This window comes from Jaculus jaculus, chromosome 1, assembly GCF_020740685.1.
Source record: "Jaculus jaculus isolate mJacJac1 chromosome 1, mJacJac1.mat.Y.cur, whole genome shotgun sequence".
Lineage (NCBI taxonomy): Eukaryota > Metazoa > Chordata > Mammalia > Rodentia > Dipodidae > Jaculus > Jaculus jaculus.
This window is the reverse complement of record NC_059102.1, coordinates 275,080,265-275,093,407: the sequence shown is the minus strand read 5'-3', so window position 1 is coordinate 275,093,407 and position 13,143 is coordinate 275,080,265.

The window sequence follows — 13,143 nt, the reverse complement described above, 5'->3', positions numbered from 1 at the left end:
ACCACATATTCTCAGGGAATGCCTATTCAAGTCCTTTGCTCCTACTTGACATTTTTATTTCAAGCAGGGTCTCATTGTGTAGCCTTGGCTAGCTCCAAACCTGTGGTAGTTTTGCCTTAGCCTTCGGACTTGATACAATCCTTTCCCATGTTTTAACCGAGTTGTCTCTTTGTTGCTGCTGTAGTTCTTTCTAGATTTTGGATAGTAAGCCTTCATCAAATAGAATATTTGCAAATATTTTCTCCCATTCTATAGGTTGTCTTTTCATTTTCTTTGTATTGTCTTCTAATGAACATTTTTAAAATAGGGAAACCTTATAACAAATTTATTAAAGTGCCTATGCACAAAAGCCATACAAAATGTAGAAATCAAATCTGGGGCTATAGCTTCATGGTAGAATACTTGCTTAGCATGTGTAAGGCCTTAGGTTTGACCCTTATCACCAAAAAGTAAAAGATAAAAATAATGAAATAAAAATATAAAAATTCAAGGAAGAGGTCAAACAGATTTAAATACCCTCCTACATAGGGAAATGGGAGCTGTAGGCACTTTTTGAGTAGGATAGTGATATTTATTTTACTTATTGACAATTAAAAATATATTGTGTTTATTTTATTTTTATTTATTTATTTGAGAGAGAGGGGGGCAGAGAGAGAGAATGGGCATGCCAGGGCCTCCAGCCACTGCAAACAAACTCCAGATGCGTGCACCTCCCTCCTTGTATCTGGCTTACATGGGTCCTTTGGCTTTGCAGGCAAATACCTTAGCTGCTAAGCCATCTCTCTAGCCCTTATTTATTGACAATTTTTGTACACGTAAATATATTTTGACCATTAAGGGTTTTTTTTTTTTTTTTTTGCATGAGCATGGCTGGTGGGTTATTAATAGGAGCATGGGCAGCTTGGAGAAATTAGCACCCACACATATTGCTGATAGGAGTGTAAAATGATGCATTTTATAAGGAATAGTTTAGTGGTCTATCCAGAAGCTAAGTACAGAAGTCCCATATGGCCTAGCAATCCCACTTCTAGGTGCATACCCAAAAGAATTGAAATCAGGCTGGAAAGGTTGCTCAGTGATTAAAAGCACTTGCTTGCAAAGCCTGCTGGCTTAGGTTCAATTCCCCAGTACCTACATAAAGCCAGATGCACTAAGTGGCACATGCATCTAAAGTTCATTTGCAGCAGCAAGAGGCCCTGACATGCCCATATTCATTCTCTCTCTCTCATAAATATAATAAACATATTTTTTTAAACAAAATTGAAATCAGAGACTAGTACGCCAGTGTTCATTGCAACATTTTCACAGTGGCAAAAAGATGGAAAAAATCCAAAGGTCCATCAACAGAAGAATGTGGTGTAGACATTCAAGAGAATATAATACATCTACAGAAAAGACTGAATTGATACATGCTACAGAAATAAACTTTAGACACAGAATAAATAAAAGAAGCTAAAAGGCAAGTTCACAGAGACAAAAAGTAAATAAGCTACCAGAGACCAGGGGAGGAAGGAATAGGGAGTTATTGCTTAATATTTGTGTAGTTTCTACTAGGGTGATGAAAAGTTTTGGAAACAGTAGTGGGTGATGTTTGCATAACATTGTTGGTGTAACCAGTCTGTGAAATGTGCACTTGAGAATGGCAAAATCCAATCTTTATTTTATATATGCTTTTATCACAAGAATCTCAAGACATAAATAGTAAATAAACTTTTTAACTGGAGGGGCAAAGGTCAATAATAAATTGAATAGCTGTAGATACCAATGATACATAACCTATAAATGTGAGTTCTTGTTTTGTGTGTGTGTTATGTGTATATGCATTCATGTGTCTGAGTACAGGTACCCACAATGTGTGTGTGGAAATCAGAAGATAATTTGGGGTTTCAGTCCTTAACTTCCACCTTTTTTATTTGCATGTATGTGTGTGTGTGTATGTACTATGTGTGGTGTATGCATACATATGTGCCTATGCAGTGCCCCTGTGTTAAGGCACATTTGCCTGTGGTGGCTGGGGGGTAATACTGGGTGTTATCAATCTTCCACCCATCCCTAATTGCACAGGAGTCTTCTCAGTGACCCTAGAGCTTACCTTTTATCCTCCATGGACCCCAGTAATTCTATCTCTGCTTTCCACAGACTGGAGTTACAGACATACATAGCCCTACCCAGCTGTTTATATGGGTCCTAGGGATCAAACTTGAGCAGTCCCTCAGGCCTCATGAAGCCTCTCTCAAGCTTGCCTTCCACCTTTTTGAGGCAGTCTCGCTTGTTCTCTATGTAAGCCAACCTAGCCTGCCCACAAGCTTCTGGGGAGCCACCCATCTTACCCCAGGAGTGCTCTGATGTCAGACACACGCTACTGCATCCAATTCTATGTGGCTTCTGGGGATCTGATCTTGGAGCCAGTGATATAGCTGTCCAATCTGGGGCTGGGCATTAACAGTCGTTTATTCTCTGCACCTTGATCAATTATGAGAGTCTACAGTAACTGCTGCCCTCTGCAAAATGAAGCTTCTCTGCCCAAAGCTGAGAGGAATACTAATCTATGGGCATACATATAAAAACATAGAAGGCAACCGCATAGGCACATCATGTCAACTAGCAAAATGACAGCAGTAGCTTCTCTCTTATAACCTAAGACCGACTTTATATGATTGCTGAGGAGCAGAATCCACTCAGTGGGTTTATAGTGCAAGTGCCTGTAAGCACAGAGCCATTTCCCCAGCCCCAAGTCTTACAGATTTTTGTTGTTTGTTTGTTTTGTTTTGGGCATTGGTTTTTGTTTTGTTGGAGGTGGAGGTCTCACTCTAACATGAGCTGTCCTGGAGTTCACTCTGAATGTAGCACAAGTTGGCCTTGAATGCTCAGTGATCCTCCTACCTCAGCCTCCCACGTGCTGGGATTAAAGGCATGTATAACCATGCCTGTCCCATAGCTTTGATTATATTTTTATACACTTGATGTTGTAGGCATTTTCCATGTTGTCAAATACTTTTTTCCCAGAGTACTAAGGATTGAACTCAGGGCTTTGTGCATGCTAGACAAATGTTCTACCACTGAACTATATCCATAGCCCTACATCAAACTCTAAAATGTCATATATCCCTAACTTTATTTCTTCATTATTCAAGTCTAATCTTTCTGAAATAAACAGCTTGTATACACACATACATAGGGAATCTACAGTTGATCCAGCATCATTTACCAAAAACACCAAATTTTAAGTGTTCAGCTTTTTGCACAGGTGTATAAGGACATCCATAAATAGTTCAACTCCAGTTACAGAATATTTCTAGAACCGCAAAAAGCTAGCTTGGGATCCTTTCTGTCAGTACTTCCCATAAGATGACCACTTGTCCTGACATCTTAGTAAGTTTTCCTGTTCTTAAACTTCCACTCACACCTCTTATCAGATCTATTCCTGAGTATTTGATTAAGATGCTATTGCAAATGATATTTCACTTATGCACTATACTTATTAAAGTATAACTGATCTTTCTGCATATTGACCTTGTATCCAGAAACCATGGTAAATTTATTATTTAAATCTAATAGTTTGTTTAATGTTCAAATTTTTTCAGACAGTTATATCTTTTGCAAATAAAGGCTGCCTCACCTCTTCAAATCTTTCGGCCCTTTGTTGTCTTATACCAACTAAAATTGCCATTATAATGTTAAATAGAAGCAGAGTGGACATCCTTGTTTTTTTCTTTTGTATGTGGTTGTGTGTGTGTGTGTAGTATATGCACATGTGTGTCCCCAAGCAGTGTCCCATGCATGTCTGTGGTGACCGGAAGCAGAGCATCAGGCATTCCTGCTCCATTGCTCTTCCTCACGTTCTTACATGAGCAAGGGTCTCTTACGGATCCCAGAACTTGCCTTTTTTTTTTTTTAAAGACTGCTGGTGAATCTCCGGTCTCAGCTCACCCTGGACTGGAGTTACAGAAGTGTGTGCCCATGCCCAGCTATTTTATGTGGGTCCTGGGGATCAAACTCAAGGGTACTATTGATCCCACGTCCTTGTTTTATTCCCAGACTCAAGGAGGAAGCTTTCCAACTTTCATTCTTAAGTATTATGCTAGCTATAATTTATTTATTTAAGAGAGAAAGAGGCAGAGAGAGGGAGAGAGAGGATGGGCATGCAAGGGACCCCAGCCACTGCAAACGAACTCCAGATGCATGCACCCCCTTGTGCATCTGGCTTATGTGGCTCCTGGGGAATTGAACCAAGGTCCTTCAGCTTTGCAGGCAAACACCTTAACAGCTAGCCCGTCTCTCCAGCCCTGCTAGCTATAGTTCTTCTGTGCTTTTGTTTTGGTTTTCTTTGGCTATCTTATTGTCTGTGGGTTCTTCTGGAATTTTGTTTTGTTTTTGTTGATATCATTTATCAGACTAAATGTCCTTCTACTCCTGGTTGAGATGAGGTTTTAGCTATAAAATATGCTCAATAGGGCTAGAGAGATGGTTCACCAGTTAAAGGCATTTGCTTACAAAGCTTGCAGGGTTTTATTCCTCAGTACCCACATAGAGCCAGATACACAAAATGACAAAGGTGTCTTGAGTTCATCTGCAGAGGCAGGAGACCCTGGCATGGCCATACTCTGTCTCCTCTTTCTGCCAAATAAATAAATGTGGGTGTTTTTTTGTTTTGTTTTGTTTTGAGGCAAGCCCAACAGGCTACATCACCATCATCATCATCATGAGTGAGTGAGAGAGACAGAATTGATATGCCAGGACATCCAGCCACTGCAAACTCCAGACATGTGCACCCCCTGTGCACACGTGTCACCTTGCATATGTGCATCATGTATGTCTGGCTTATGGGGACCTGAAGCGTCTTTTGGCTTTGCAGGCAAGTGCCTTAACTGTTAAGCTACCTCTCCAGCCCATAAACTTTTTTTTTTTTTTTAATGCTGAGTAGTTTTAAATTCATTTATCTATTCATTCTGTTAATGTAGTAAATTAGTCATTGAATTTTGAACATTGAACCATGCATTTATATAATAAGCCTTAGTTTCTCATGATGAACTTTAACTGTTTTTCTGAGTTTTTTTTCAATCTATGATTCTAAGAACTGTTGGCCTGTACTTTGCCTTTTCTGTAATGTGTACCAGGATTTTATGCTAGGGTTATGCCGTTTTTTTTTTTCTTTTAGCATGTGTGCGGTATGTGTGCATGTGAATGCATGTTCGTGTGCGTGTTTGCACGTGCGCACCCTGCAGGAGCCAGAAGTAGATGCTGGATAGCTTCCTCAGTTACTCTCCACCTTATTTATTGACACAGGTCTCTCACTGAACCCAGAACTCATGAATTTGGCTAGTCTAGCTAGTGCTGGGATTACAGGCATGTGCCACCATGCCTGGCATTTATGTGAGTTCTGGGGAGCCAAACTTAAGTCCTCACACTTGCACAAGCACTACCATCTCCCTAGCCCCTAGGCTGACTTCTCAGTGTAAGCTGAGTATTGTCATCTATTTCTGTATTCCGTGACTGTTTGTGCCAGAATATTATTATTCCTTCCTTGATTGTTTCAAACTTGCCAATGAAGCCATATATGCCTTCAGGTTTTTTGTTGTTGTTGTTGTTTGCTTGTTTGGTTAGTTTTTCGAGGTAGGGTCTCACTCTAGTTCAGGCTGACCTGGAATTCACTATGTAGTCTCAGGGTGGCCTCAAATTCAGTGATCCTCCTACCTCTGCCTCCCAAGTGCTGGGAATAAAAGCGTACTCCACCACACCTGGCTCACAAACAAGCACTTTTAACTATTTTTTTTTGTTTATTTTTATTTATTTGTTTGAGAGCAACAGACACAGACAGAAAGACAGATAGATAGAGGGAGAGAGAGAGAATGGGCACGCCAGGGCTTCCAGTCTCTGCAAACAAACTCCAGATGCGTGCACCCCCTTGTGCATCTGGCTAACGTGGGACCTGGGAAACCGAGCCTTGAACAGGGTTCTTAGGCTTCACAGGCGGGCGCTTAACCGCTAAGCCATCTCTCCATCCTTCAAATATAATTGCTTAGCCACATAACTAGGTATTCATATAGTCCATTTTATTATAAAGATAGGTTGTTTGTCCAAGATTTACCCATTTCAATGAGTTCATTAACTTTCCTGGCATAAAGATATTTATAAATTATTATATGTAGTATCAGTAGATTGGTAGTGATAACCTTTCCTTTATTCCTGATACTGATAATTTATATTTTCTTTCTTTTTTAATATTTTGTATTGCCAAGGATTTATCATTTCTCTTTCAAAATTCAAACCTTTGACTTACTTGAATGTTTTCTATTTTCTATCTCAATGACTTTCATTTTTATCTTTGTTTCTCTCTTTCATCCTAGGTATAATATTTCATTTTATTTTCTGAATTTCTTAATGCAGCAGCTTATGTCAATTTACACTTTTTATTAATAACTACATTCAAAACTATACCTCCCCTGCATGCTTCCTTACTTACAGTTCATGTTTTAATATTGCTTTAATCAATCATTTTAAAAATAAAATATTTTCACAGCTAGAGAGATGGCTTAGCAGTTAAGGTCCTTCCCTACAAAGCCAAAGGACCCAGGTTCAACTCCCCAGAACCTATGTAAGCCAGATGTACAAGGTGGTACATCTGGAATTCATTTGCAGCAGCTGGAGGCCCTAGTGTGCCCATTCTCCCTCAAATAAGATCAAAATAAGCTGGGCATTGTGGTGCACGCCTTTGGAGGCAGAAGTAGGAGGATTGCCATGAGTTTAAGGCCACCCTGAGACTCCATACTGAATTCCAGGTCAGCCTGGGTTAGAATGAGACCCTGCCTCGAAACTCCCCTCAAAAAAAATTAAAATAAAAAAGTATTTTTCATTTTGTGCCATCACTTACTTAGAAGTATGCTTCTAAACCCCCAAGCTTGGAGATTACAGAGTGGTTCCTCCACTACTGACTTCTGTTTGCAGTGCTCACGGAGCACACTCCATGCGCTTCGGTCCTGTGACTGCTGAGACTGGCCTGTGGTCCAGCACGTGCCTGTAAGGGTAGGCATTCCATACACTCTTGAGAAAAGGCAGTTATGAGTAGTATTCTGTATGTCACTAGGTCAAGTTTATTCATTGTTCTGTGCATGTCTTCTATATTCCTACTGACATTTGTTACTTTTAGTTGCTGAGAGAAAAGTTATGAAATTTTCTGTCTTTCCATGTTCTGTTATTAGGTGCACCCAAACTTAGTCTTAGGTCATCCAGTGAAATTGACCATTTATCATTATAAAATACCATTTGTTTCTAGTAACTCTTTTTTATTTTATATTTGGTTTTTATTTCTGGCTTTTTTAGAGGTAGGATTTTACTCTAACCCGGGCTGACCTGGAACTCACTTTCTCTTCATTTCCTTTCCACCCTTAAGTTATTTATCCCTCATTCTTTTTTTTTTTTCACAATTTTTATTAACATTTTCCATGATTATAATAAAAAATATCCCATGGTGATACCCTTCCTCCCCCCCATCCCTCATTCTTAAGCTGTCATTATCATTGCTGTCATTGTATAGACTTTCATCTGCATATCAAAATCTCCACAAACACTTTTGTGTATTTTATACATACTAAGCAAGCATTTCTACCACTGAGCTACATCCCAGCCTTCTTCACTTTTCATTTTGAGACAGGGTCTCTCTAAACTGTTTAAGCTGGTTTGAACTAATTATGTAGCCCATGCTTGCCTCAAGCTTGACATACTCCTGGAGTAGCTGAAATCACAGGCTTGGCTATAAATTTTGTTGTTGTGGTGGTTATAAGTTCTTGAGATAGGGTCTTGCTCTAGCCCAGGATGACCTGGAATTCACTATACAGTCTCAGGGTGACCACAAACTCACAGTATTCCTCCTACCTCTGCCTCCAGAGTGCTGGGATTAAAGGTATGCACCACCACACCCGGATTATAAACACTTAAAAAAAATGTTTCTGTCAGTAGATAGGAGATAACCTGAGGAACTTGTTTGTTTTCTTTAGCATTTTATTTATTTATTTATTAGAAAAAGAGAGAGAGAATAGGCAGGCCAGGGCCTGTAGCCACTGCAAATGAACTCCAGATGTATGTGTCACCATGTGCATCCAGCTAATGTGGGTTCTGGGGAATCAAACCTGGGTCCTTAGGCTTCACAAGCAAGCACCTTAACTGCTAAGTCATCCATCCCTCCAGCCCCTGTGAGATAACTTGAAATGCAAGTAAATTAGAACAAATTTGGTGTTGGAGAAGTTAGAAGGAAGGGACAAATCTAAGAAACCACTGAACTCAGGTTTTAGAGTCAACTTGCTATGACATTAGGACTCTAACATGACCACCAGAATGAAGACTTGGAAATCATCTAAATAAAGAGCACTTTTGAGCCGGGCGTGGTAGAGCACACCTTTAATCTCAGCACTCAGGAGGCAGAGGTAGGAGGCTACCCTGAGACTACATAGTGAATTCCAGGTCAGCCTGAGCCAGAGTGAGACCCTACCTCAAAAAACAAACAACAAAAATAAATAAATAAATAAATAAATAAATAAATAAATAAATAAATAAATAAAAAAGAGAGCACTTTTGTTAGAAATCTTGTGAGAATGAATTCATCAGGAAGCTCAATATAAGAGAACTATTCATACACTCATCAAATATCTTCAGTGTCCCTAGGTGTGTTAAGTAGTGAGGATATAACAGAGACTAAACTCTTGCTCTCCAGGAGCTGACATTCTAATAAGAATGTAAAAAGTGAATGTTCTAGTTACCTTCTCATTGCTGGACAAACACCCAACCAGAAGCAGCCTATGGGAGAAAAGGGTTTATGTTAGGCTTATAGATTTTAAAGGGAGCTTCATCGTGGCAGAGGAAACTGGCTCACATCATCATACATCCATAGCAGAGACAACAGCCTGCACCAGAAAACATGAGCTGAACACACATCTTATGACTCAACTCAAGATTCACCCCCAGTGACACTCTATCCAGCAGGCCTCTGCCTGCTGGAGACAAGTAGGAAGCCTGAACTTTTATTTTTTAAATATTTTTATTTTTACTTATTTGGAAAGAGAGAGAGAGAGAATATGGGTATGCCAGGGCCTCCAGCCACTGCAAACAAACTCCAGACACACACGCCACCATGGCTTATGTGTGTCCTGGGGAGCCGAACCTGGGTCCTTAGGCTTTGCAGGCTAACCCATTTCTCCAGCCTGGAAGCTTAATCTTAATCTTAATCAAAAATACCTGAGGCAATGGCAAACATTTACAATGAAACTACCACAGTGATGGATGAGGAACTGGGGAGATAGCTTAAAAAAAAGACACTTGCTCTATAAGTCTGCCAACCAGAGTTCAGATTCCCAGCATCCATGTAAAACCAGACTCTCAATTGTGCACATATCTGTAATTGTAATTCACCTACATCTATGGGAAGGGCACAGGAGAAGCCTGACACTCATGGACCAGCTAGTCTGGCCTTTCACAGCAGCAAATCAACAAGGGAATTTCCATTTCAAACAAGGTGGAAGGAGAAGACCAGCACCTCAAGTTGTCCTGATTTCCACTTGCACACCATGGCATTTGTGCACCAATATACACATGCGTACCACTCACACATATATACACATGCAAAGAAGATTTAAAAGTTGATTAATGGATGGAGATGAAAGACATCATTAATTGAAACACAAAAGTACAAAATCCATAAGGATTCTGTCCATGAAACCTAGGAATTTAAAACAATTCAAATAAAGCAAAAAGCACCATGTTTCAGCAGTTTCCAAACTTTGCTAACTTTAGAGTCTCCCAGGGAGATGTTTTCAAGTCCCAAAACTCAGAATATATCCCATCCCTATCATATCAGAATGCACATAATTAGTACAAGACCTCAGCTGTTGTTAAAGATGGGTGACTTCCAGTGCCATAAAATTTGGAACCTTTGCCATTTTTATTTTTATTTTTATTTTTTTATTTTTTTTTGATTTTTCGAGGTAGGGTCTCACTGTAGCCCAGGCTGACCTGGAATTCACTATGGAGTCTCAGGGTGGCCTCGAACTCATGGCGATCCTCCTACCTCTGCCTCCCGAGTGCTGGGATTAAAGGCGTGCGCCACCACGCCCGGCTGCCATTTTTAATTACTTTGTTATAAATGATAACAGAAAACTGACAAACTCTAACAAATAACTTACGACATCATCAATGTAAGTTGCATCTCTGTTTCTGAGATGCTAAAAATGGAGAAATAATCAGCATCTCAAAACTGGTGGGACAGAGCCAGGTGCGGTGACACAGGCCTTTAATCCCAGGACTTAGGAGGCAGAGGTAGGAGGATCTAAGTGAGTTCAAGACCAGCCTGGGACCATAGAGTGAGTTCCAGGTCAGCCTGGGCTTGAGTTAGATTCTACCTTGAAAAAACAAACAAAAAAGAATTGGTTGGACAGTGGTTACAAAAGCATGAGCCCACAGGAACAGAGAAGCCCACATTCCGAGGCTGCACATGATCTTGACCTTCTGGCAGGATAGAGTAGAGAGGTGGGGTCAGAGTCACACATGTTGCTCAAAACCGCGATGTGTCTCAATACGAAAATTAAACAAGAGTTCCTGTTATTATTCCTCTTTCTATAATTTCACTCTTTTTCCTGTCATCAATGGCCATGGACTCCAAGGTCTTGCTGTGCCAGGGACACAGGCATGGACTCCTAACCACACTTCCAGAAAGCCAGCAATTCTATCCGCTGAAATCAGGCCACTGGCAGACACACATGCCAACATTTGCAACAAACAGAATTTCAAGATTTTTCTTTTCTTTTTAAAAAATATTTATCTACTTGGGAGAAAGAGGCAGACAGAGAGTGAGGGCTGACATGCTAATGCCTCCTGCCACTGCAAATGAACTCCAGATGCATATGCCTTCTGGACAAGGTTTTAAAAACTACTTATTTATTTATGTGTTTGAGTGTGTGTGTACACATACCATGCACATGTGGCAGTCAGAGGACAGCTTCGAGGTGTCTGTGCTCCACCTTTTTTGAGACAGGGTCTTGCTGCTACAAACTCACTGCCAGACTACAACTGCACCTCCGACTAGCTGGTCGCCAGCTTCAGATTCTCCAGGTTCTGCTTCCCCTCAGCATAGGTGCCACTGAGGTGACAGTTTCAAGTGCCACTTTGCATCAAGTTTTATGTGGGTGCTGATGAATTGAACCTGAGGTAGCAGGCTTTGCAAGCAAGTATGTTTAACCACTGAACCATATCCATAGACCACATTTCAGATGTTTAAAGCTTCTCAAAGTACCATCAACTCAGACACTAAATGAGGAATTTCCAAGATCCAGGCTATTAAATCACGTACTGTCCTCAGCCCACCTCGTTCCAGCAAGGACAGCCAAACAGACAGGAACACACACAGTCTGTCACAAGTTCTCATAAAGTCCGGCTTCCCAGTAGGAAACTGGTCAGAGGTCAAAGGCAGGAGGGTGTTGGTACAAGTCTGAAAACTGACTGTCTGGGGTAGTGGCCTTGGCACAGCCAGCCTAACAAGTACCTTAGCAAAAAAAGGCAGTCAACACAGCCATAACAGGCTGCATGTGAGAAACCTTACCATTGGACTTCTAGGCACTGTTCTGGGTGCTTTCTGCATATTTACTCATTGGCTTCTCCAGCATCTCCTAAGCAGGAAGTCCTTTTATCATCCAACATATCTGTTGTCACAAATGAGGTACAGAGAGTGTAAGGAACCTGCTTGAAGCAACACAGTAAGAAATGAAGGCAGAGGAGGCAGGTCTGAAACAGGCTGGTCTAGGACCACTCTGGGAGGCATCCTCTCCTATATGATAAACTTGCCAGGGTTTTAGCAGGCTTCCACATCTTTAGCTCAAGTTCTTACCACAGGAGTCTCCTTTAAGAGTCAACCAAAAGGCTAGGGAGACGGCTAAGTAGTTAAAGGTGTTTGCTTATAAAGCCTAGCAGCTCAGGTTCAAATTCATAGTACTCATGCACATATCCCAAGATGGGAGAACTGGCACATGTGTTTGGTGTTTGTTTGCAGTGGCGAAAGGTCCTGATGTGCGCTCTCCTCAATGTACAAATAAAAAATATTTTTAAAAAGAGTCAACCAGAGCTGGGCGTGGTGGCACACCCTTTAATCCCAGCACTCAGGAAACAGAGGTAGGAGAATCGCCATGAGTTCGAGGCCACCAAGACTACATAGTGAATTCCAGGTCAGCCTAGGCCAAAGTAAGACCCTACCTTGAAAAACCAAAAAAAAAAAAGTCAACCTGAGACAAATCCATTAATCTTGGGTGAAGGCATTACTTGCTTAGATAGCTGTGAAATCTACTGGCTAGCCACACTGGAGAGGCTGAGGGCGTCATCTCTAAGCAACTGTAGAGGCTATGAGGAACCTTAGATTCAGATTAAAACCAGGGCCAAGACAATGATACACAACAAAAGGGAAGGAAGGTCCCAAGGCACTGACCCCCCCCCCCCCAAATCTGAGAAACCCAGTGCTTCAAAAAGAGTGAAGCTCTGTTCTAGCATGGGTCAATCTGTGCAAACCCCTAGAGACACTGGCAGGAAGGCCATGGGGGGGGGGGCACTAACAAAGACCATACAGACCATAGCTAAGAAACACATTACATAACAGACCAAGGAAATAGCCTCACATTTAGGTAGTGAAGCCCTCTGGTGCCAGCCAGCTGCAAAAGGCAGTCAAACCACCCATCCCAGCCCTCAGACAGATCTCATGAGTGCTAGTAAGATAGTAAGATAAATCTGGGACTGGAGAGATGGCTCTCTGCTTGAAGGTGCTTGCTTGCAAAGCCTGATGACCCAGGTTCAATTCCCCAGTACCCACATAAAGCCAGAAGCACAAAGGGGTTCACATACTTGGAGTTTGTTTGCTGTGGCAGGAGGCCTTGGCATACCCATACTCACCCTCTTTGCTGTCTGCCTTTCTGTCTCTCAGATAAATAATATTAAAAAAAAAAAAAACATGACTCACCAGCATAGTGGCACATCCCTTTAATCAAGCACAGCACTCAGGAGGCAGAGGTAGGATCACCTTGAGTTCAAGGACAGCCTGAGACTACATAGGGAATTCCAGGTTAGCCTGGGCTAAAGCAAGATCCTATCTTAATAAGATAAAATAAAAATAAAAAA